The 26884-nt window shown below is 28.7% G+C and overlaps 1 protein-coding gene and 1 long non-coding RNA gene across 13 annotated transcripts in view; one reads left to right on the top strand and one right to left on the bottom strand.

The window, feature by feature from the left end:
- The window catches only part of LOC127277523 (CUGBP Elav-like family member 2), a 282967-nt gene that overhangs the window by 196377 nt on the left and 59706 nt on the right, over positions 1 to 26884 (bottom strand). The window lies entirely within an intron of this gene.
- LOC127277553 (uncharacterized) lies at positions 12196 to 14557 on the top strand. The gene is made up of 2 exons (XR_007842375.1): positions 12196 to 13011; positions 13801 to 14557. It is a non-coding gene; the product is annotated as an uncharacterized LOC127277553 (long non-coding RNA).

The following is a 26884-nucleotide window of genomic DNA, read 5'->3' on the forward strand; positions in this document are numbered from 1 at the left end:
AATTTAGAAAGTTGTAAAACAATTTTGAAGGTTGTAAAACAATTTAGAAGGTTGTAAAACATTTTAGAAGGTCATAATTGCATTTAGAAGTTTCTAAAACAACTTAATTTTGCTTCTAAAATAATTTAGAAGGTTGTAAAATAATTTTGAAGGTTGTAAAACAATGTAGAAGGTTGAAAACAATTTTGAAGGTTGTAAAACAAATTTAGAAGGTTGAAAACAATTTTGAAGGTTGTAAAACAATGTAGAAGTTTGAAAACAATTTTGAAGGTTGTAAAGCAAATTTAGAAGGTCATAATTGCATTTAGAAGTTTTTAAAACAACTTAAATTTGCTTCTAACAAATTTCAGTAGGTTGTAAACCAATTTAAAATGTCGTAAAAGCATTTAGAATTTTTTATAGAAAAATTTAGAAGAAACTAAAACAAATTTAATGCAATCCTATAAATTTTTGTTTAATTTTTATGAGATAATACAAATTTTTAAAGAATTAAAAAACAATATATCTAAATATTTTTCTTCTCTCTCTCTCTTTTTTTTATCTACCTTGGTTATTACATTTAACTGAGATTATTACGATAAATCCAATTTCGATTGGTACGCGACGTACACGATTTCACAATGCAAAATAACATACGGTGGCGAGTGTTTGCATAACGAGAATTGATCGCTCGTCCTTTAGCCGTAAAATATTTACGTGACTCTACCCGATTCACTGGACTGCTGCTGCTGCCGCGCTGCTACCACCACATTTTAACCCAAACCACGTGGCAAATGGGTGGGGGGGGGTGGTTTTGAGATTCTGTTGCAAGCGGAAAATGGAATTTGGGTCAGTACAAATCATAGAATCATTGTTAAATATTCTTTATAGAAAAAAAAATACTATTTGAGAATTTTTTTTTTTGGAAATAGATTTATAAAAAAATTTGCATTTTAGTAAATCTTTTTTTTTGTAAGTTTTCATTTTAAATATTTTAAAGGTTCTAGACCAAATATTAAGTTTGAAAAGTAAAATTTTAGGTTGTAAACTAAATTTTAACAGGTTAAATTTGAAGGTTTTAAATCAAATTTTAAAGTTGTGAAATAACCTAGAAGATAGTGAAGTAACATTGTAGGTTGTAAAACAACTCTGTAGGACCTAAAATAATTTCGAAGGTTCTAGAACAAATTTTGAAGGTTGTAAACTACCTCCGAAGGTAATAGAACAAATTTCATGGTTGTAAAAATAACCTCGAAGGTTGTAAACTTACCTTCAAAATTTGAAAACATTTTGGTAGAATAAAAAATAATTTTGTAGGTTTTGGAACAAATTTTAAAGGTTCTAGAACAAATTTGAAGGTTGCAAAGTAAACCAAAAGGTTGCAAAATAAACTTTGTAGATTCTAGAACAAATTTTGAAGGTTGTAAACTACATCTGTGAGTACTGAAACAAATTTCAAGGTTGTAAAAATAACCTTGAGGATAGTAAAGTTTTTTTATAGGTTGTAACACAACTTTTTATGACCTAAAATAATTTCGAAGGTCCTAGAACAAATTTTGAAGGTTCCATAACAATAAGTTTTGAAGGTTGTAAAACTAATTTTAAGGTTGTAAATAATACTCAGTTGTTTTACAAGGTTAAAATTGTAAAAAAAACATAGAAGGTTGTAAATTAAACAAGCCTAATTGTATTTTTTTCCATTTTTTCTGCTCTTTTCCCCCCTCCCGCCATTTTGCTTTTACTTTCATCAGTCAACTTGGAAACGCTCTAATTGGCTCGACGTCCAAAGTGTTTCACGGGTGAAATCATTACGTCGGTAAAATCCTTCCCTAGTCACATTAGTCTAGTCGAGGCCGACTAATGTTGGGTGATTAGTTGGATTTATTCGAGAGTTTGATCTTACGAGGCGTACAAGCGTTCACGAGCAAGTTGTAAATTAACCACAAATGTCAACGCACCAGTTTCGTTACCAGGCCATATAGTCACTGACACACGCACGCACACGCACGAATAATCTTTCACGTGTCGTTGCCAATCGATCTTCCCTTACCCGTTGAAAGATAACATGGGAATAAAGTTTATCAAAATTTACAGCTACAGTCTCTCCAAAAAGACAATATGTCTTGAAACTTGAGCGATGACATTAAAGACAGAAAGAGAGAGAGAGAAGCCAAGGCATTGGCAAGAATACTTAATAGTCATAAATAAAACAAATATTTTGACATCTTTAATGTTCTTTTTTTTCTTAATCTGTCATCGAAAATAATTATTCTTTATTTCTTTATTTTATATTTTTTAAAATAATTTAATATTTTTGAAGATTTTAATCGAGGACCTTTAATTTAACCTTCAACGGTTATTAAAATTTTTGGAAAAACTTTAAAACCTTCAAAGATATTTTGCTATCCTACACTTTATTTTTCAGAATTTATTACTTACTTTACAATCTTAAAATTTATTCTAGAACCTTCAAATTTTGTTCTAGGACCTACAAAGTAAGTTTTACAACTTTGAAGATTACTTTACAACCTTCAAAATTTGTTTTATAACCTTCTGAATTTCTTCTAGGACCTACAATTTTGTTCTATTAACAACCTTAAAATTTATTTTACAACCTTCAAAATTAGTTCTAGGACCTACAAAGTTCATTTTACAACCTTAAAGGTTACTTTACAACTTTAATATTTGTTCTAGAACTATTAATGTTAGTTCTAGGATCTAAAAATTTTGTTTTACTACCTTCAAAGTTACTTTACAACCTCAATATTTGTTCTATAACCTTCAGAATTTGTTTTAGAATCTACAATTATGTTTTACAACCTTAATGACTACTTTGCAATCTTAAAATTTGTTCTTGAATCTTCAAAAACAGTTCTAGGACCTACAAAGTTCGCTTTACAACCTTAATACTTGTTCTACAACCTTCAAAAATTGTTCTAGGACCTACCAAAATTCGTTTTACAACCTTCAAGGTTATTTTTACATCCTTGAAATTCGTTCTAATATTTTTAGAGTTAGTTTACAACCTTCAAAGTTCGTTTTACAACCTTCAAGGTTATTTTTACAACCTTGAAATTCATTCTAGTACCTTTAGAGGTAGTTTACAACCTACAAAGTTTGTTTTACAACCTTAAAGGTTACTGTACAACCTTAAAATTTTGGATTAAAACCTTGAAAGTTGAAAAAATTCAAAAAATTTTTTACAACCTTAAAATTTACTTTGCAACCTTAAAATTTGTTTTGGAACCTTTAAAATTTGTTCTAGGACCTAAAATATTTGTTTTACAACATTTTAGATTTCTTTACAACCTTAAAAATTATTCTAAAACCTTGAAAATAATTTTCGGAACATTAATTTATTTTTAATTTTTTCTGTTTCCTTTTTTTTATTATTATTTTTTTAAAATACAAATAAATTATTTTTTATTATATGAAATGAATTTCTTTAATAAAATTAGAATTTAATTTTAAAATGAATCAAACTCATCTTGAAGCTGAGGTCAAAAATGATTTAATATTCAGTTTAGCCCTGATGATGTCCTGGATGTGAAGAATTTACTGCCACAAGTTATCTACTTCTTCTTTCTTAATATAGATCCGCTTAATTAAGGTCTTTATCTATTAATCTTAATTGAATTTGCCAAATAGTTATTTTAATTTTTTTTCACCCAAAAAAGAAAAATAATTTTATTACATAAACTTTAGAAATCAAAAATTAGAAAAACAAATTTTTCAATTAATTAAAAATTTTAATTTAAATATAAAATTTCAAAAAAAAAATCAAATTTATTTTTTCTATTAATATAAATATATCGAGACAATTATAAAATAATTTAGCGGCAATTATTTCCTGAAAAAGATTTATTTTTATTCGAGTTGTTTTGAAGAAAAAAAAGAAGAGAAAAGAAAAAGAAGTTAATTCCCTTGGAAAGAAGTTTTTTGCTTGTTTTTCTTTTTTTTATTCCGCGAAAATACTTGTGAATGTTTCTAACACTTGTTTTCGTTGTGTATAACCATTCAGGTCACGTTTATCCCAATGGCCAATCTAAGAATATAATCCAAGTCTTAACAAAGTCTTTATGACAATAATCTTAGATTACCAAACCAAAAAATAATAATAGTTGTTTAAAAAAATTTAGTACAATTTTATTTTTGACCAAAAAAAACTAACTTTAAGGTTGTAAACTAATTCTAAAGGTTTTAAACTATCGTTAGGGTTTTAAACTAACTTAAAGGTAGTAAATAATTTTAAAGGTTGTAAACTAGCGTGAAGGTTGTAAACTACTTTTAAATATTGTAAATTAATTTTAAAGGATGTAATCAATCATTTAGGTTGTAAACAATCGTTAAGGTTGTAAACTAACTTTAAGGTTGTAAACTAATTTTAAGGGTTGTAAACAATCATTAAGGTGATAAAATATCGTTAAGGTTGTAAACTAACTTTAAGGTTGTAAACTTATTTTAAAGGTTGTAAAAATGTCGTTTGATTTTAATTTAAGGTTGTAAAATATCGTTAAGGTTGTAAACTAACTTTAAGGTTGTAAACTAACTTTAAGGTTGTAAACTAACTTTAAGGTTGTAAACTACTTTTAAAGGTTGTAAACTACTTTTAAAGATTGTAAATTAATTTTAAAGGTTGTAAAAGATCATTAAAGGTTTTAAACTATCGTGAAGGTTGTAAACTAACTTAAAGGTAGTAAACTTATTTTAAAGGTTGTAAAAATGTCGTTTGAATTTAATTTAAGGTTGTAAAATATCGTTAAGGTTGTAAACTAACTTTAAGGTTGTAAACTACTTTTAAAGGTTGTAAACTACTTTTAAAGATTGTAAATTAATTTTTTAAGGTTATAACAATAATTAAAGTTGTATTAATTAAATAATGAATGAAAAAATTTTACACTCTTTTTTTGTTTTTCTCGAAAATTCTGCAGGACTAAAGTTTTGAGCTATAGATAAGTTTAGATCCGGATTGGGTTTACGATTCAAAATGGAGGAATAGGAGAGAATCCTGTCCAATAGTAAATAAATAAGTAGCATTAGAGTGGGAACACGTGTGTTCCCGCTGGACAAATCTCGAATCAACGGCTTTTGGTTTCCAAGCCTCTTTCTATATATGTGTGTTAGAGTGAAGAAGGATCAAAACCGAGAGAATCTAGACAGAGAGAGAGAGAGAGAATGATACAAGAGATCTGAAAAGAATTTAAATATTTTATTGTCGGTTAGTACTTTTTTTAAAAAGATTAAAGTACATGAAAATTTTTATTTATTTAAATTCTTAAATAGTAAATGAAATGATCTATATGACAATTTTTTGATTGTCTAAATTTTGACACGACAAAAGAAAAGAGAAAAAAACATTAATAAGAAAACACAAAAGAAATACTATAATATAGAAAAAAAATTGTTAATTAAATTTAAAAGATTGTAGAATAAATTTTGAAGGTTGTAAAATGAAATTTATAGATCTTAGAACAAATTTTGAAGGTTGTAAACTAACCTATAAGGTTCTAAAATAAACATTGTAGATCCTACATTAATTTTTAAGGTTGTAGAACAAATTTTAAGGTTGTAAAACAAATATTAAGGTTGTAAAGTAACCTTTAAGGTTATAAACCGAACTTTGTAGGTTGTAAACTACCTTTGAAGGAACTAAAACAAATTTCAAGGTTGTAAAAAAACCTTAAAGGTTGTAAAGCGAATTTGGTATATTTTAGAACTAACTTTAAAGGTTCTAAAACAAATTGTAAGGTAATAAAATAATTGAGAAGGTTCTAGAATAACTTCAATGAGAGTAGAATAAGTATGAAGGTTACAAAACAAATTTTGTAGGTTTTAGAACAATTTTTGTAGGTTGTAGAACGAATTTTGTATGTTCTGGAACTAATTTTGAAGGTTCTAGAATAAATTTTGAAGGTTCTAAAACAAATTTGTATGTCAATAAAATAATTTTGAAGATTTTAGAACAAATTTGAAGGTTGTAAGGTAAATATGAAGGTTTTAGAACAAAACTTTGTAGGTTCTGTAACTAATTTTGAAGGTTCTAGACCAAATTGTAAAATAAAAATTGTAGGTCCTATATTAATTTTGCTGGTTGTTGATCAAATTATAAAATTTTTTTTGAAGGTTGTAAAATAATCTTTAAGGTTGTAAGGTAATATTAAAAGTAGTTAAAACAAATTTTGTATGTTTTACAACTAATTTTAAATATTCTAAAACAAATTATAATGTCACTTATATATAATATACAGTTGTAATTTTACTCGTAATTTTAGGGGAACGATATATCGAAAGCGTAAATTCTATTTTACCACGAAATGCCTAATCACTACCAACGAAAACAATGCAAACTGCAATGAGTCCATTTGTGGTGGGTGCGTGACGATAAAATTTACGACGTTATCGTTTCCCTCGATTGCGACGGGTCTCGCGTGTCCAGAGAGCCACCATTCGTCTGATTGTTTCTCTCCGTTTCTTGTTCGCGTTCTCTCACTCGAATACACACACACACACACACAAAGTGGTACCTATGTGTGAGGGACGTGAAAAGGGCGATCCCAATAGATATGGGAGAATTCCTGACAGAGACGAAACTACGCCATTAGTACTATTTTTTACAGATGCCATCGTTCCCAACTGAAAATTACACAAAGGCACGTACTCCCAATAGGGAGGACAAAAAAAAAAAAAGAATAAACTTTTGTTCATTCCACTTTTGAATATCAGATAGAACTTCAATTCCAATTTCAAATAGAATTCATAGAATCGATAATCAAACTGTGCGGCAGTGCTATTATTACTTTAAATTTGCATTTTGCGTTTAAATAATTTAAAATGTGGAGGGATTCTTTTTTTTTCATTTTTGCGTTCTTTTGATTGGTTTCATAATTTTTTTTTTCCATCCATGTGATCCGAGGACAGGAATATGTATTTTGCAAACATATTGTGCTTTACATTACAACCTTAATAATAGTTTACAACCTTTATAATTAACTTACAACCTTAAAGTTAGTTTACCACTATTAAAAATAGTTTACAACCTTAATGTTAGTTTACAACCTTAAATTTAGTTTACAACCTTTAAAATTTGGTTTACAACCTTTAAAATTAGTTTACAACCTTTAAAATTAGTTTAACATTGTTAAAAATAGTTTACAACCTTAATGTTATTTTACAAACTTAAATTTAGTTTACAACCTTAATGTTAGTTTACAACCTTAAATTTAGTTTACCACCTTAAATTTAGTTTACCACCTTTAAAATTAGTTTGCAACTTTAAATTTAGTTCATAACCTTTAAAATTAGTTTACAACTTTAAAGTTAGTTTACCACTATTAAAAATAGTTTACAACCTTAATGTTAGTTTGCAACCTTAAATTTAGTTTACAACCTTTAAAATTAGTTTAGAACCTTAAAATTAGTTTACAACCTTAAGAACAGTTTACAACCTGAAAGTTATTTTAAAACTTCAAAGTAAGTTTACAACCTTAAAGTTACTTTACAACCATTAAAATTAGTTTACGACCTTCATTTATTTTACTACCTTAAAATTAATTCTATAGCATATAAAATACTCTCTAAGATTGTAAAGTAATTTTGAAGGTTGTAAAACCTTATTTAATAAAATAAAAATTCTATTTAATGTAAAATGTATTTTAAAAAATTTGGTTTTAGAAAAATTATCTAAAATAGTTGTAAGATGAAGAAAGAAAGAAAGAAAGAAAGAGAGACAGAGAGAGAGAGGAATAGAGAGAAAGAGATGGTTAATGGAAGAGAATTGTCGCATTATTCGCTTTCGTGGAGGAAACTGTAATTTCACCTAATCTGTGGCGGTTGTGTCCAGGTGGCCGTGAGAATTGGTTTTGGGGGCGCCAAGTTTTCGAAGCTCAGAGAGAGAGTAAGAGAGAGAGAGAGAGAAACTGTATTTTGGCGCGACGTATTTGGCGGAAAGCGGAAATCGGACTAACTTTGTCCCCCAGGATACCACTTTGCATCCGGCGAATGCGACCTAAAGTCATCGTCATAGTAGTCGTCGTCGTCGTCGTTGAATGTTGCAAACTGAGTGAATTACTGATGCAAATAAAGGAGAGCCAGCCACCTTCTTTATGAGCCAAGATTTCGATCCATCGAAACTTGAACGAAATTCCATTTACTCATAAAGTACTCTCTTGTATGTATATATATATATGCGTGTATACATGTATATTAACCATCTCAAATTATACTGCTGCTTCTTTGCCAAACCGCCGTTAATTAGTCTCTCTGTATTTTTCTCTTTTTCTAAACTTCCAAAATTTACTATGCTCTTTAAGTTTGTAAAATAATATTTAAGATTGTAAATTTTTTTAAATATAAAATTATTTTTAAAGTTGTAAACTAATTTTTAGGTTGTAAACTAATTTTGAAGGATGTAAACTAGTTTTTAAGGTTGTAAGTAGTTTTTAAATTTTTTAAAATAATTTTCTATCACGTAAAATAATTTTAAAGGTTCCAGAACAAATTTGAAGGTTGTAAATTATTACTATCTAAGGTTGTAAAACAATATTGTTGGTCTTACAAGGATTTTGATGGTTCTTGATTAAATTTAAAGGTTGTAAAGTAATTTTGATAGTTGTATAACAATTTTGTAGGTTCTAGAAGAATTTTTGATGGTTATAATCAACATTTTAAGGTTGTAAAAATAACTTTGAAGGTTGTAAAACGAATTTTGTAGGTTGTAAACTACCTCTAAAAATATTAGAACGAATTTCAAGGATGTAAAATAACCTTGAAGGTTGTAAAATGAATTTTGGTAGGTCCTAGAACAATTTTTGAAGGTTGTAGAACAAGTATTAAGGTTGTAAAGTACCCTATAAAGTTTAAAAACGAACTTTGTAGGTCAAAGAACTAATTTTAAAGGTTGGAAAACAATTTTGAAGGTTGGAAAACAAATTTTAAGGTTGTAAATTAATCTTTAATGTTACAAAACAAATTGTAGGTTTTAGAAAAAATTCAGAAGGTTATAGAACAAATATGAAGGTTGTAAAGTAATTTTGAAGGTTGTAAAACAATTTTATAGGTCCTAGATGAATTTTTATGGTTCTAGATCAAAATTTTAAGGTTGTGACCTAATTTTGAATGTTGAAACTTATTCTACAACCTAAAAACTAATTTTACACGACCTTGAAAATTATTTTACAACCTTAAATTAATTTTTTTATTCTTTTTAATTTATTTTTTTTCTTTATATATATATATATATTTGATATTTAGACAGATAAAGTTTGACAATTTCTTTTATTCTATTTATTATTAAAGTTTATCTATTTTTGTTTTTATTTTATTTTTTTTCGACGACCTTTTTTCTATCTCTCTCTCTCTTATCTCTATTTCTATATCGGCGGATCAGCCGGGACCCGGAAATCCGCACAAGAAGCGTGGAAATAGCGCACAACCCCCAGAAGGCACAATATACAGCCACAGAATATAAAACCGACGAAATAAAATATCGTCGAAGATGCTATCCATTTCGTATAAGCCGATCAGGGAATATACAGCAAGAAGAATAGGAAAAGCTTACTTGAGCCATCGTGCCAACGACATTGCCCCCAAAGACGGTTAAGAATCTCTGTGCCTCCTTCCGCCACCAATCCCCCCCTCAATCTTTCTGTCCCTTCCAACCCTTCCGGTATTGAATCGCAAACCCTGTCATCCGGTTTAGTACCCACACTCTCCTTTAAACTATTTCGACATTTCATTTACGTCACTATAATATATATATATATAGCAAAGTAGTTTACTGTTCGATTTCAACTTGAAACTCTCTCTCTCACACACATTGAAACGAACAAAACCTAACACCCTTACTACGATATTGCTCTCTTCAACTATTGGTATTGTATTTATTACATTCAGAATGACCTTCTCGTGATCAATAATAACCAACAGTGGAGAGAATTTTTTTTAGTGTAAAATTATTAAAAAAAATTTTTTTTTTATTCTTGGTAATATTGAATTTTAGGTTAGGGATACTATAAAACGTTCTAAATTACTCTACAACCTAAAAAATTGTTAAAAACTAGTAGGTTTTTCTAGAACCTACAAGGTTATTTTAGAACCTACAATGTTGTTCTTGAATCTACAAATTATTCTAGAATTTAACAGGTTATTCTAGAAATAATTTACAACCTACAATGTTCTGTTATAACCTACAAGGTTACTCTGCATTCTATAAAGTTATTCTAGAACCAACAAAATTATTTTACAACTTATAAAGTTATTCAAGTATTTTTTTCTACAACCTACAAGGTTTATTCTGCAACCTACAATGTTATTTTAGAGCCAACAAGATTATTTTTACAACTTATAAAGATATTCCAGTACTCACTTTACAACCTACAAGGTTTATTCTGCAAACTACAATGTTATTCTAGAACCTACAAGAATATTTTGAAAGCTCCAAGGCACTAAAACAATTTTGAAGGTTCTAAGAAGATTCTAAAAGCCTTGTAGGTTATAAAATAGTTTTTAATCACCTTCCAGATTCTTGAATAACTTTGTAGGATCTAGAATAATATTGTAGGTACTAAACTAAAATTGTAGGTTCTAAAATAACATTGTAGGTTCTAGAATAACATTGTAGGTACTAAATTAAGTTTGTAGGTTCTAGAATAACATTGTAGGTTCCAGAATAAGATTGAAGGTTCTAGAATAACCTTGTAGGTTCTAAAATTACCTTGTAGGTACTAAACTAAGTTTGTAGGTTCTAGAATAACATTGTAGGTCCTAATTTAATTTTCTAGGTTCTAAAATAACATTGTAGGTACTAAACTAAGTTTGTAGGTTCTAGAATAACATTGTAACATTGTAACTAAATTTAGTTTGTAGGTTCTAAAATAACATTGTAGGTACTAAACTAAATTTGTAGGTTCTAGAATAACAATGTAGGTTCTAGAATAACATTATAAGTATTAAAGTAAGTTTATAGGTTCTAGAATAACATTGCAGGTTCCAGAATAAGATTGAGGGTTCTAGAATAACCTTGTAGGTTCTAAAATAACCTTGTAAATACTAGAATAACTTTGTAGGTTCTAAAATTACCTTTTAGGTACTAAACTAAGTTTGCAGGTTCTAGAATAATATTGTAGGCATTAAACTAAGTTTGTAGGTTCTAGAATAACATTGTAGGTTCCAGAATAACATTATAAGTATTAAAGTAAGTTTATAGGTTCTAGAATAACATTGTAGGTTCCAGAATAAGATTGAGGGTTCTAGAATAACCTTGTAGGTTCTAAAATAACCTTGTAAATACTAGAATAACTTTGTAGGTTCTAAAATTACCTTTTAGGCACTAAACTAAGTTTGCAGGTTCTAGAATAATATTGTAGGCATTAAACTAAGTTTGTAGGTTCTAGAATAACATTGTAGGTTCCAGAATATGATTGTACTTTCTAAAATAAACTTGTAGGTTCTAAAGTAACTTTCTAGGTTCAAAAATAACCTTGTAGGTTTTAGACTAACTTTATGGGTACCAGAGTAATCTTGCAGATTTCAGAATTTTTTTTTGATTAAAATTAAAATTTGTTCTAGAACCTTTAAAGTTATTCTAGGACCTACAAAGTAGTTTCACACAACCTTGAAAATTATTTTACAACCTTAAATGTTTTTTTTCTAGAATTTATTTATTTAATAATATTTTTATTTTTTTTATCAAAATTACTTATTGTCCTCTTTTCTTTAAAAAAAAAAAAATTATTTCACATATTCTTATTTGATTAATATTTAAAATATCTACAAAAATTTTAATGAGCTTCTAATAATAGAATTTTATACTATTTAATAATTATATTTCTAATTTGAATGTATTATTATAAAATTCATAAACAGAAAGTAAATCCTAAACAGTCAACTATTGTTTACCAATTACGACATATAGGGAAAAATTTTCCATTTCACACAAAGATAGTCAAAAATTAAAATTTAATTAAAAATAATTTGTTTTCTAGATATTAATTAAATTAAAATAACAAAATGTTTTTTTGCCTATATGAAATAAATTAAAATTAATTTTAAAAAAAAAAGTAATTTTGAAAAAAAAATCTTAATTAACCTACATAGTAATTAATATTAAATTATATATCTATATTTTCACACTATATTGACAAATATTTATATCTTAATGAGAAATGTGAAAGAGATAATGTGAGAGAGAGAGAAAGAGATAGAGAAATCAGAAAATTTTCCCCTACTCTTTGGAAAAAAATAAAAATTTTAAAACAGGGGGCGGGGGAACCTTAATGATACCAATTATCACCAATATTAAATCAGTCTGTCAATTTTTGTCAAAGGACAAGGTTTTCTTTAACCAAAAAATTAAAAAATAAATCCAAAATCCAAAAAAAAAAAATTAAAATTAATTAAATAAAAAAAAAAAATTTTTTTTAAAACAATCATCCTGGAGAATATGCCACATTCAACAAATCAAAATCCAATTGGATTTAAAATACATTGGATGAAATTACGTGAGGCAAAATCAACAGAAATATTATGGGAGGCAAATGACGATCTTACATTTCCAAGTGAAGAATTACGTGCATGGATGCCAAAAACATGTGGACGTATTATACGTGAAGTGAATTTTTCAACAATAAGACCAATGAATTGGTTTCGTATGGAGCAAAAATTATTTTTAAAAGATCGTCTATTTAATGAATGGTCATTTGAATCAAGTAGTATGGGTGAACGTACATTAACAGCACCTGAATTATTAAAAATACCCATTGAATTATTTAATGGCGATATTGTACTTGAGACAAAATTTTATTATCAAAATAATACAATTGCATCGAATAGAATACGATTTTTTAATGACTAAATCATAATTTAAATAATAGTATTAAAAATAATGACGATATTTAATTAAATTAATTTTTAAAAAAAATTACGACGAAAAAATTATTTTCGACAAAAAAAAGGAAATGAAAAACAATTTCATTTTGAAAAAGTCGAAAAAAAATTTTTTATTTACATATATGACGACTCTGTCGATTATAACAGGTGAGAATTTACTATTTTTTTTTTACTATTTTACTATTTTTTTTTACTATTTTACTATTTGTTTACTATTTACTATTTATTTTTTATTAATTATTGTTTATTATAAAAAAAATTGTTATAAAAAAATAATCACAATAATAATTATAATAAAATTTGTAATAATTATTACAAAAACAAAATTTTAAGAATTATTTACTAAATTATTAATTAATTTTTTTAATTGTTTATTAAATGTTTAATTAATTGTTTATTTGATCGCTAATTTGTTATTTTATACCAAACTATTGTCAAATAAAATAATAAATGAGCAATTAAATAAACAATTCATTAAACATTTAATAAATAATAACCATTAACAATAAAAATAATAATAAAAATAATAAAAATATAAAAATAATAATAATAATAATAAAAATAATAATAATAATAATAATAATAATAATAATAATAATAATAATAATAATAATGATAATTGTTAACTGATCACTTTTGCTACTTAATTATTCATTGTTTAATAATTTATTAAATTGTGTAATTATTATATTTGTTAATTATAAATTATTAATTGTTATTTTAATTAATATAATGTTTGTTGTTTTATAAAAAAAATTAATTTGGGAATTAAAAAAAAAATTTTTTTTTTTTTTTTAATGAACAAATATATTTTAATAATATTCAACTAAATTTTGATAACGAATTTCTCGCTCGTTGGTTAACACGTTGAAAATAATTATAATAATATTTATATATCCACAAGAATGTGAATGAGAAAAATATTATTTTTTCCAGAATATCGAATCAACAAATTTTGACGATGAGAGAGAATTAATTTTCAAAAATGGAAAATTAACAACAGGATAAAGAGAAAAAGAAATTAATTAATTAAAAAATTGACAGCAAAAATTTGACAAGTCATCCCGTTTTATTGTTTTTTTTTTTATTATTATATCATTTTGGAGAATTGGATTTTTTTTAACTCGAAGGAAAAAAACAAAAAAAAAAAAAATCAAATTTATTTAAAAACTTTTTTGATTTTCAACGACAATTTTTTTTTATCGTTTTCTTTTTTTCAATCTACGAAATAAATTTGCTTTTTATAAATGTTAGAACAAAAAAATTATTAAAAACAAAAAATTTTTTTTTAAACCAAAAAATTATAGAAAAAAATTTTTTTTAATCAAAAAAATTTTAGAACAAAAATATTTTTTAAATAAAAAAATTATAGAAAAAAAATTTGTTTTCTCAAAAATTTTAGTTTCAATAATAAAATTTTTTTTTTTTAAAAAAAAAAAGAAAACATTAAAAAAAATGATAAAAACAATTATTATTATTTATATTTAAAAGCAAATTTTTCATGTATTTTATTTTTTTACCATTTAATTTTATATGTACATTTTTAAATAGAATTTGTTAAAAAAAAAAAAAAAAAAAAAAAAAGTAAGCATCAATATTAAAATATTTTATTTATTTATTATATAAAGCGCAAAATATAATGTACACAAAATTTTATCATTGATGCAAATAAATATAGATTTTGAAATGGTAATCAAGTGTATTTATTTTAATTTCATATATTTCAGAAAATTAATTTCCGATTCATAATTAATTTAGAATTTTCGATATTAATTAAAAATTTTTTCGTTCTTTTTTTTTTTTAGTTTTGTTAAAATTATAATATATAATTTAATTTAATAATAATGGTAATTACGTTTCTCTTTTTTTAATTAATTTATTTTATTTAATTATTTAATTATTTTGAATATTAAAAAATATATTATTTCAATTTTTCATTTTATTTTGTCAAAAATATTTTGTTTGATAATAATGTAAATTTTTAAACAAAAATTATTTATATTAACATTAAAATATTTTTGTAAAATTTGTTGTAAAAAAATATTTTTATTATTATTATTATTATTATTATTATTGTATTTAAATACCTTATTTAAATGTACAATAAACCTACTTAGAACCTAATTAAAACCTACTATGAACCTACTTTGAACCTACATTGAACCTACTTTGAACCTACTTTAAATATACCTTGAACCTACATTGGACCTATATTAAACCTACTTTGTACCTACTTTAAACCCATTTTGAACCTAATTGAAACCTAAAATAAACCTACTTTGACCTACTTTGGACCTATAGAGTACCTATATTGAACTTACTATGAACCAAAATTGGATTTATATTAAACCTACTTTGAACCTACTTGAAACCTATTTTTAACCTAATTTAAACCTACAAAGAACCTATATTGAACCAAATTTGAACCTACATTTTACCTACTGTGAACCTACATTTAACCTAATTTATACCTACAATAAACCTACTTTGCACCTACAGAGAATCTATATTGAACCTCCATTGAACCTAATTTAAACCAAAAATTGACCTACTTTGAACCTAAATAAGACCTATATTAAACCCACTTTGAACCTATTTTTATCCTACATTGGACCTAATGTAAACCTAAATCTACTTTGACCTACTTTGGACCTAGAGAAGACTTATATTGAACCTACTTTAAACCTACATTCAACCTACTTTGTACCTACATTGGACCTAATTTAAATCTAAAATGGACCTATTTTCACCTAATTTGAACCTAAAATGGACCTATTTTTACCTAATTTGAACCTAATTCAATACTAAAAAAATTTTTTTTTAATGACAATTAGGATTAAAAGTTTGTCGCGCCAACAAAGGAACCAAATTTTTTTTGCCCCTCATCATCTCTTTGAATGGCGTGAGAGTGGATTTAAGTCTTTTAAACTTGTTTCCAATCCCCTTCAATTCGCAAGGTCTTACTTAGTGTACAAAGTTGGTATATATGTATGTATATATATATATATATATATAGAAAAAGTCGGAACGTGATGAGCTATATAGGCGTCAGCCTCGGAGTATATTACTTGGGGTTGCCTTCGACCCCTTTGTAGCATTACACGCGTATTGCATTACGACGTTAATCAGAACCCCTGGCTAGAGAGATTCGCATCGTACAGTGACAATAGAAATGACAGGCATTCTCCTCTAATTGACAAGGCAAAAGGGAATCTCCACCCGATTGTCTTCAATCTCACTCACTCACTCACTATCTCTCACTCACTCTCCTACTCTCTCTCTCTCTCGCTCTCTCTCTCTAAAAGTTACAAACGTGATACTATTTAGAATTAAGGTCTTCAATAGGAAAAAAAAATTTTTTAAGGTTGTTTTGGAACCTACAAGGTTATATTTGGAACCTACAAGATTATTTTAGGACCTAAAAGGTCATTTTAAAACCTACAAGGTTATTCTAGAACCTACAAGGTTATGCTAAAAATATTTTAGAATCTAAAAGGTTATTCCACAACCTACAAGGTTATTTTAAAACCTCGCAGATTGACCTAGAAACTAAAAGATTATACTACAAATATTTTGGAACCTACACTGAAAGAAAATTCATACTACTAAGTATTAAACTCATATTAGAGTTTAATATAAATGTTACAATTTAGGGAAAAAGTGCACCTATACTGATTACTATTACAGTTTTTATGAAAATATATAATGAATTTAAGAGTAACTATTATTTTAAGAAATAAAAATTAGTATATTTATTTTAAAAATTAGTATTTTCTTTATGAATTCACAGAATACGAAATATTATAATAAATAATTTCACAAAATAGTAAGAAAAATAACATATATCCGTATACTTATTTCACATTTTGTAAAACTTTATACTAAAAGTCACGGATTTTCCCGAGAGACTACGAATTTAACCGAAGTTCTGTCTGTTTGCGGCTTCGTGTCCTACTCGAACTTCTACGACTTGATCCGATTTTCGAAAGTGTTGTTAACCAGCAGAACGTACCTATCAACTGTCAACACACGTGTTTCAAATGTTTATAGTGCCACAGAAAACATTTATAATTATTAAATTTATTATTATTTTTATTAATTATTATTTTTTGATGTCATCTTTACAATTATTTGATTTTTATTTGCAATAAAAATTTTTATAACAATCATAATTTTTAATCTGAAAAAAAAGAAAAATCTATATAAACAATTAATAATAAAAATGAACCCAGCGTAACCTCTATAAAATTACACCATTGGCACTAGTAAACTATTTTTTATTATTAAGTTATTATAAGTAAACTTCTTTCTCGCAAGTGGTAAAAATATTCAGTAGTTAGTATATAAGAAAACGATATATGCCGACCCCCAGCGAAATTTATCGTTATGCGTATAGAATTGTAAGTGTAGGTTTCGTTGCGATCGTGTAATGTCTATGTATAAGCGAAATGAACGTGCGTGTTCATTAGTATGTGTGTTAACCTGTATCGTAAGTGTGAATGTGTTGTTCCTAGTCTCACTCCTCTTCCTCCCGAGAATTAACGGAAACGTCCGAGTTTCCACTTTTTTTCCCTTTTCTTCCGACATTCTGAATTTTTCGTATAAAGTTTTACAAATATTAGAACGCTACATTCCATATAATGCAACAACTCTATGAGAATTTAATATAATATTTTCAAATATTGGTAATCTTTTTACGTTCTTTCTACAATAATTATTAATATTTGAAAAAAGATTTTAAGTTGGAACTTTAATATAAAGTATATTGAATTTTAATAAAAAGTACACTTTTCCCTAAATTCTAAAAGAATATATTAAAATGTAATACGCATTTTGTTATTTTTTCCTATGAAATTTCTTTCAGTGTATAAATTATTCTAGAACCAACAAGGTTATTCTAGAACCTTCGAGATTGTCCTAGAACCTACAAGATTATACTAGAAATATTTTAGTACTTACAAGGTTTTCTAGAATCTACAAGGTTTTCTAGAATCCACAAAATTATTTTGGAACCTATAAATTATTTTAGAACCTACAAGGTTATTCTTGGACCTGCAAATTATTCTAGAATTTACAAGGTTATTCTAAAAATATTTTAGAACCTATAATGTTATTCTGGAACCTAGAAGGTTATTCTAGAAACATTTTAGAACTTACAATATTAATCTGGAACCTATAAGGTTATTCTAGAAAGATTCTAGAACCTATTAGGTTACTTTACAACTTATAAAGTTATTCGAGTATCTTCTTACAACCTACAAAGTTATTTTGAAACCTTCAAAGTTATTTTACAACCTACAAGTTTATTCTAGAAATATTTTAGAACCTATAATGTTATTCTGGAACCTACAAGGTTATTCTAGAAACATTTTAGAACCTACAATATTAATCTGGAACCTGCAATGTTATTCTAGAAACTACAAATTATTTTAGAACCTATAAGGTTATTGTAGAATTATTTTAGAACCTACATCGTTATTCTAGAACCTATAATAATGCTCTGGAACCTGCAAATTATTTTAGAACCTACAAGGTTACTTTACAACTTACAAAATTATTCGAGTATATTTTTACAACCTACAAAATGTTATGCTGGAACCTAAAATTTTTTCTGAAAGTCATTTTATAACTATTTTGGTTCCTGCAAGGTTTTTTTTAGAATGTTCTTAATTTAATTCCTTGGAGGTTCTAGAATAAGCTTGTAGGTTCTAGTATAATTTGTAGGTTTTAGAATAACATGTGGGTTGTAAAAATACACTAGAATAACTTTGTAAGTTTTAAAATAATTTGTTGGTTCCAGAGCAACATTGTAGGTTCTAGAAAAACGTTGTAGGTTCTAAAATGATTCTAGGATAATCTTGTAGGTTCTAAAATAACTTTGTACGTTCTAGAATAACCTTGTAGGTTCTAAAATAACATTGTAGGTTTCAGGACAGGATTGTAGGTTCTAGAATAACCTCTTAGGTTCTAAAATAATTTGTAGGTTTTGAAATAATTTGTAGGTTCCAGAACAACTTTATAGGTGCTAGAATAACCTTTGAGGTTGTAAAATAATTTGTAGGTTCTAGAATAACATTGTAGGTTCCAGAATAATATTGTAGGTTCTAAAATAATTTTTAGGTTCCAAAATAACATTGTATGTTTTAAAAATCGTATAAATTTTAGTTTTTTCAGAACACTGAGACAATATTGGCAAGTAAAATGTAAATTTCCGACAAGTACAAAATACTCTGTACTTTCTTGCACACAAATATATATGTATATATATATATATATATTTCCAACAATCTAACCTTGCAATGCATCTCTGAAAGTGACGTCCATCTCCACGGTAAGTTTGCCGAGCGAAGAACAAAGTCAAGTTTCGGGGGAAAACTCGAAAAGAAAGTTTTCCACCGTGGATCGTAAGTCACCGGGTTGGTAACTTCTTTCCCTTTTCTTTTTTATTTTTTTTATTACTGAGTGTAACGTCAGTTTACTTTCACAGACAAAGTACAAGAGAGAAAAAAAAAAGAAAATATTTTTTATACAGACTTCACTTCTATATGATCTCTCTCTATATATATATATATGAATCGAGATAGCGTGGTTCACAAGAGACAATTATTTTGGAATTTGTTTGTCTCATATATAAAATGCAACAAGTGCGTTACTTTTTTTTAATTTAAAAATTTTAATTTGATAATTAAAATAAAAAATTTCAAAAATTTCCTTATTAAAAAATTTTCACCTACAACAGCGACAACTTTCACTGAAACAGCGATATATATATATATTTCACTAAATCAACAAAAGTTTTCGCTATTGTAGACAAAAATTTAGCTGTTTCAGATAAAGTTTTTTTTCCGTGTTATATTTTTGAAAATTTAATTTTTTTTTAAACGTATTTTGTCATCTTACCTTTTTTATGCGTCTGTAATATATGTGAACGGCAAATATTGTTAAATTCAATATTTTATACAACAACTGGCAACACTTACCTGAAACAAAAGAAAAAAAAATAGATTAGTAAATATTACAAATTTCAAAATTATATTTCTAAAAAAAAAAAAAATTTTAATTAAAAATTAGAAAAAATAAATTTGTGTATAAAATCAATTTTGTTTCTCTGTAAATTCTCAAATTCGTAAAATTTATTAAATTTATTTATTAATATTATTTATTTATTTTCATTTATTATTATTATTATTATCAGTATTATTAATAATTATTTATATTAATTAGTAATAATATTATCAATAATTATTATTAATTGTTATTATTAATTATAAGTAGATAGGTACTAGGTAGGTTAAGGTACAAACTAGGTTAAGGTACTAACTAGGTTAAGGTACTAACTAGGTGAAGGTACCAACTAGGTTAAGGTACTAGGTAGGTAAGTACGAGGTAAGTACTAACTAGGTTAAGGTACTAAATAGGTTAAGGCACTAACTAGGTTAAGGTACAAACTAGGTTAAGGTACTAGGTAGGTTAAGGTATTAGGTAGGTAGGCACTAATTAGGTAAAGGTACTAAGTAGGTAGGTACTATTATTATTATATTTATTTATTTTCTATTATTTATTTTTTTTTAAATTGAAACAAAAAAAGAAAATACATAGACGTGACAACATTACCAAAAAAAAAAGAAAGCGAATAAAATAAATAAGTGATTAAGGTAGCGTTTGTTTAAGAATTCGTTATTGTTCCGAGTTTTCCGGACAATTTAACTGATTGAGATGCAATGATTCGATGAGAGAGAGAGAGAGAAAGGCTGGGAGCTATCGGATTAACGAATTGGGGGAGAAAATTGAAAAGAAGGGTTTTTGAAGGGGGGAGGGGTCCTTCCCGGCTTCGCGGCTCTTTCAAATCGTTATTTCGTCAAAATCAAATCACAGTAACTCGTCAGGAGAATAGGAATGACGATATCCTCTATACTATACCGAAAGTGGCTAGTGAATATTTATTGAGTCCTTCAATTCGTAGCCCGAGGCAATAGCACACCGAGGGATCGAACTATATATATATAGAGAGAGAGAGAGGAAGAGAGGGGGGTGGCAATAAACAAAAGGGAGAGAGAGAAATTCGTTGCCTATATGTGGGAGAGAATTGAAACGCCTGAGAGTTAAAACGCCCCAAGCAACTGTCACGTGCAGCTAGTTTCCTGTACTTTTGCCTCCATGGTCCATCGTCTCTGAACCTTTTACTCTCCTATCCTTCGTCCTTTTCCTCTCTTTTACCTTCTCATTCTATTTAACCTTTTCCTTCCCCCATTTTCCTCCTTTTCCTTCTTCATCACCATTACTTTTTACCTTTACCTTAGTCTTTACTAATATTTACTAATAATTATTAGTAGTAGGTAAGGTAGGTAAGTACTAACTAGGTTAAGGTGCTAGGTACATAGGTACTAGGTAAGACGGTACTAACGAGGTTAAGGTACTAGGTAAGTAGGTACTAACTAGGTTAAGGTATTAGGTAGGTAGGTACTAACTAGGTTAAGGTATACTAATTAGGTTAAGGTACTAAGTAGGTAGGTACTAATTAGGTTAAGGTACTAGGTAGGTAGGTACTAATTAGGTTAAGGTACTAGGTAGGTACTAGGTTAAGGTACTAACTAGGTTAAGGTACTAGATAGGAAGGTAGGTACTAGGTAAGTAGGTACTAACTAGGTTAAGGTACTAAGTAGGTAGGTACTAACTAGGTTAAGGTATTAGGTAGGTAGGTACTAACTAGGTTAAGGTATACTAAGTAGGTAGGTACTAATTAGGTTAAGGTACTAGGTAGGTACTAGGTTAAGGTACTAACTAGGTTAAGGTACTAGATAGGAAGGTAGGTACTAGGTAAGTAGGTACTAACTAGGTTAAGGTACTAAGTATGTAGGTACTAATTAGGTTAAGGTACTAGGTAGGAAGGTAGGTACTATGTAAGTAGGTACTAACTAGGTTAAGGTACTAGGTAGGTAGTTACTAGGAAAGTAGGTACTAACTAGGTTAAGGTATAGGTTAAGGTACTAAGTAGATTAAGGTACTAGGTAGGTTGGTAGTAGGTAGGAAGTAGATAGTAGGTATAGGTTGGTAGGTAATAGGTAGGTTAGGTATAGTACGTAGGTAGGTAGGTAGTATAGGTCGGTTAGGTGGTAGGTAGTAGGTAGTATCTATTCTCAAATAAAAATTCCCCTAGATTCACTGAGGGTACAAGGTTGGTAAACTCGAAATTTTTCCAAATTTTCTCAATTTAATAGAAACACAAAATTTACACAGAGTAACAGGGATGGGAAACGCGACTATCTTTGTAAATATCTAATCATACCTATACTCAACCCTTGTCTTGTAATCATAATAATCAATTTTCCAACCCAGGGTTGAGTTGCGCTTGTTTCAATTTCAACTTAATATTTCCTCGTAGAAATATGTCAGTATTTGAAAAATTGGTATGAATACAATACCAAAACAACATGTTTTTTTTCTTCTCTCTCTCTTCCTTTTTTTTTGAAGAAAAGCTTTTAGAAATCTTTTGAGCATTCCAAGCGAAAGTTCAATTTCAAAAAGCGCAACGAAAAGACGAATGACGTTCTCTTTATCCTCAAGAAACGTTCGGTCGTGGAAAATCCGGGAAAACAGAAAAAAGTCATGAAAAGGAAGAGAGTGAGAGAGAGAGAGAAGAGGTTCTCGAAGAATAACGGGTTTCCTTATATAAAGTACCTGATTCGACGAGCTTCAAAAGCGGCTGGGAAAAGCCTGACGACTTTACACGCTGCCGAATCACATATTTTCAATTCAATCTACCGGTTCGGATCTCTCTCTCTCTCTCTTTTCCCACCGCCTTTTCCATTTTGCGCGTTTTCTTTTTTCGAGAACCAGGCAGAAACGATCGAACGAAAAACCATTATTCTCTACCGCATTGGTAGGAAAGAGATAGAAAAAGACAGGAGAGAGAAAGAGAGAGAAGGATAAGCGACGAGAAGAAACATACGATAGAGTTTGGAAAGGGAGAGAGAGAGGGGGGGGGGAAGGGGAAATGACAGAAAGGTAGAGGAAGGTGTACGATGGAGGAGTGAGGTGGAGCGAAGGGATTGAATCGAAGAGCTGAGGCGAAACGGCACGACTGATAGCATTGTTGGGATGGTAGCTGCCCAACCACGAAATATTGCCTGTTATATACACACGCGCCCATTCCTATCCGCGTGCAATGGAACCACCAACAGAATAGCCTTTCCTCCTTCTCCCTTTCACCTTCATCCCACACATTACTCCTTTAACTGACGTCCTATTGCAAGGCTTTGAAGGGCTGAGAGTCCACCCATTTTATCCCTCCTCTCCTCTCCTTTAGTTTCTTTTTTTTTCTCCTTCTTCTTCTCCTTCCTACTCATCTTTTCACCACTCCTCCACCGGTAATCGTACCGGATATGTTGTCGATACCTCTGTAACACAATATTTATGGGCATCCAGTTTGTCTTGAGATTTTTGAGACGAGACGACGACGAAGACGAAGATTCTCATTTTAGTAACCCACAAGGTTACCAACAAGTAACCTACAAGGTTACTCTGGCACCGACAAGGTTTTCTTTTGAACCTCCAAGGTACTAGATTAATTTTGTAGACTCTAAGAAGATTCCAAAAAAAACATTGTAGGTTCAAAAATAATTATAAAATAATCATCTAGGTTCTAGAATAACTTTAGAAGTTGTAAAGTACCCTTGTTGGTTCTAAAATAATTATTATATATAATAGTTATTCTAGAATAACTCTGTAGGTTCTAATATAATTTGTAGGTTCTAGAACAACATTTTAGGTTCCAAAATAAGATTGTAGGAATAATCTTATAGGTTCTAAAATAATCTTGTAGGTTCTAAAATAACCTTGTAAGTTCTAGTTCTAGGATTGGATCGTTCTAGTTAATTTCTTTTTCCAACTGCGGATAATACAGGGTTGGGTAGTAAAAACCTCCTTTTAGAGATGTAAAATTTGAAAATACAGGGTTGGGTAGGGAAAAAATACTTTCAATAATTCCCAAACTTATTTCCTACTTTTTCTAGGACTTTTACCTAAAATTACACATCAGGGTTGGGTAAATCTAGTTAATTTCTTTTCCCAATTGAATATGACAGGGTTGGGAAGAAAAAAATCTTTTTTTAAAAATAAACACTTTCTCAACTAGGTTAAGGTACTAGGTAGGTAGGTACTAGATAAGTAGGTATTAGGTTAAAGTATACTATCTAACTTAAGGTACTCACTAGGTTAAGGTACTAACTAGATTAAGGTACTAACTAGATTAAGGTACTAACTAGGTTAAGGTACTAAGTAGGTAGGTACTAGGTAAGTATAGATACTAACTAGGTTAAGGTACTTACTAGGTTAAGGTACTAACTAGGTTAAGGTACTAACTAGGTTAAGGTACTAACTAGGTTAAAGTACTAACTAGGTTAAGGTACTAACTAGGTTAAGGTACTAACTAGGTTAAGGTACTAACTAGGTTAAGGTACTAACTAGGTTAAGGTACTAACTAGGTTAAGGTACTAACTAGGTTAAGGTACTAACTAGGTTAAGGTACTAACTAGGTTAAGGTACTAACTAGGTTAAGGTACTAACTAGGTTAAGGTACTAACTAGGTTAAGGTACTAACTAGGTTAAGGTACTAACTAGGTTAAGGTACTAACTAGGTTAAGGTACTAACTAGGTTAAGGTACTAACTAGGTTAAGGTACTAACTAGGTTAAGGTACTAACTAGGTTAAGGTACTAACTAGGTTAAGGTACTAACTAGGTTAAGGTACTAACTAGGTTAAGGTACTAACTAGGTTAAGGTACTAACTAGGTTAAGGTACTAACTAGGTTAAGGTACTAACTAGGTTAAGGTACTAACTAGGTTAAGGTACTAGGTAGGTAGGTACTAGGTAAATATAGGTACTAACTAGGTTAAGGTACTTACTAGGTTAAAGTACTATCTAACTTAAGGTACTCACTAGGTTAAGGTACTAACTAGGTTAAGGTACATAGGTGTGACTTCCCTTCTAGTGACTTTTTCAATTTACTTTAAATTACTTCACTAAAATTTTCTCCCCCTCCCAACAATATGAAACAAATAAAATTATTATATTTGACGTGACAAAATTTATAAGGCAAAATACACACACAATTGTGACAATAATGTTGTTAATATCGAGTGCAAAATTTTCAAAAGCCCATTGAGAATGCCCTCGAGAGAGAGAGAGAGAGAGAGAGAGATTTTCTAGTGGTTGGGTGCGCCACACTTTGAACAATTCACACGTCTCTCGATTTGGGTCGATTGTGTCGCACTATTCACTATATATATATATACAAAACTTCGAAGCAGACACGTAAATATAGTTTGTGAATTTCGACACGAGGAAATCACGTTCAAAGTATACTCGAAAAATCTATATAGAAGAAGAAAAAAAAAAAAGTACACTGCATATTCTTCTCTATCATTTTAGATGAAATATTTTCTCTGAGGCAAAAATCAAGTAAAAATTGTAAAGGTTGTTATTTCCATTTCCCCATACGTGACTTTGTGTGTAAAAAGGAAGCGTCCCTTTTCTATGTGTATATATACATATATGCCTTGATGAAATGCAACTTTTATAAAAGCTCAATTTATATTCTGCTTTAAACGGAATTCTCGCAAATATTACTCACTTTTCATTTAAGTCAAATATCATGTTCTCTCTGTGTGAGTATTTGAAAAATTTTTTCTCCATTAATAGTTTTTGGAAAAAAAAATTATTCTAATTCTAAAACAAAGAAAAAAAAATTCTAGATAAAAATTATTTTTTTTGTTATGAAAAGAGTTAATAAAAGTAACTAGTGTGACGCGGAAAAAGCAAAGATTAAGTCGTTAATTATTCCTTGAAGAAAAGGAAAAAATTTTAGTGAGAAAAAAATCACTGAAATGACGAAGAATTGTTGTTTCTCAACCCTGATTTTTCTTATTTTTGGTAACTTTCAAACAGGATTGGATTCCAAAATTCTTTGTCGTTTCTCAACCCTGGTTTTTTGTCCCTAGTTACTTTTAAGCAGAACTGGGTTGTAAATGTATTATTGTTACTCAAACCTGGATTTTTTTTCTAGTTACTTTTATGTTTTTTTATTCTAGTTACTTTTACGCAGGGTTGGATCGCAAATCCATAGTTACTGCCAAATTCGGTCTTTTTGCGTTCTAGTTATTTTAAAGCAGGGTTGGGACTGAAGATTTAGTTACTTTGTGTTTTTTGGTTCTAGTTACTTTTAAGCAGGGTAGGGTCGCAAATCCATAGTTACTGCCAAATTCGGTCTTTTTTCGTTCTAGTTATTTTTAAGCAGGGTTGGATAGGAAGATTTAGTTACTTTGGGTCTTTTGGGTTCTAGTTACTTTTAAGCAGGGTTGGGTATATAGTCAAATTTATAGTTACGTTGGGTCTTTTTTCGTTCTAGTTATTTTAAAGCAGGGTTGGGTCGCAAAATGTAGTTACTTTGGGTTTTTTTAGTTCTAGTTACTTTTAAGCAGGGTTGGGTCGCAAATCGATAGTTACTGCCAAATTCGGCCTTTTTTCATTCTAGTTACTTTTAACCATGGTTGGGTCGCAAATCCACAGTAATTGCTATATTCTAGTTTTCCTACTTTCAGTAACTTTTAACCAGGGTTGGGTAGCAAAATTTTACCCCCACTTATTACAAATCAAAATACATTTGAAAAATAAAAAAAAAATTTGAATTCTATCGGAAATTTATTAAACAGGGGTCAATGTTCGTTTGCAAATTTTTTTTTTATGCCAAATGTTTGTGAAAGCAAACACAAACGCGAGTCCAAGCGAGAAAGAGAGGGGAGAGGGAGAGATTGTGTGTGAGAGAGAGAGGGGGGAGGTAAAGCACAACGATGTACAATGACCATTTCCCCCTTGGTGCATTGGCAGTAGGCCAGAAAGCACACAACGAAACACGTGTTCAAGATTAGCTGTCCGACAGGTGCCAGTGCTCGCAAACCTCGTACCAAGTTTACATACATTCGTGTATGCGTCACGCCCCATCCTCAGATTACGAAAGCGACGA

This window comes from Leptopilina boulardi, unplaced genomic scaffold, assembly GCF_019393585.1.
Source record: "Leptopilina boulardi isolate dan_hultmark-lab unplaced genomic scaffold, ZJU_Lbou_2.1 LbouV2_169, whole genome shotgun sequence".
NCBI classification, from domain to species: Eukaryota; Metazoa; Arthropoda; class Insecta; order Hymenoptera; family Figitidae; genus Leptopilina; species Leptopilina boulardi.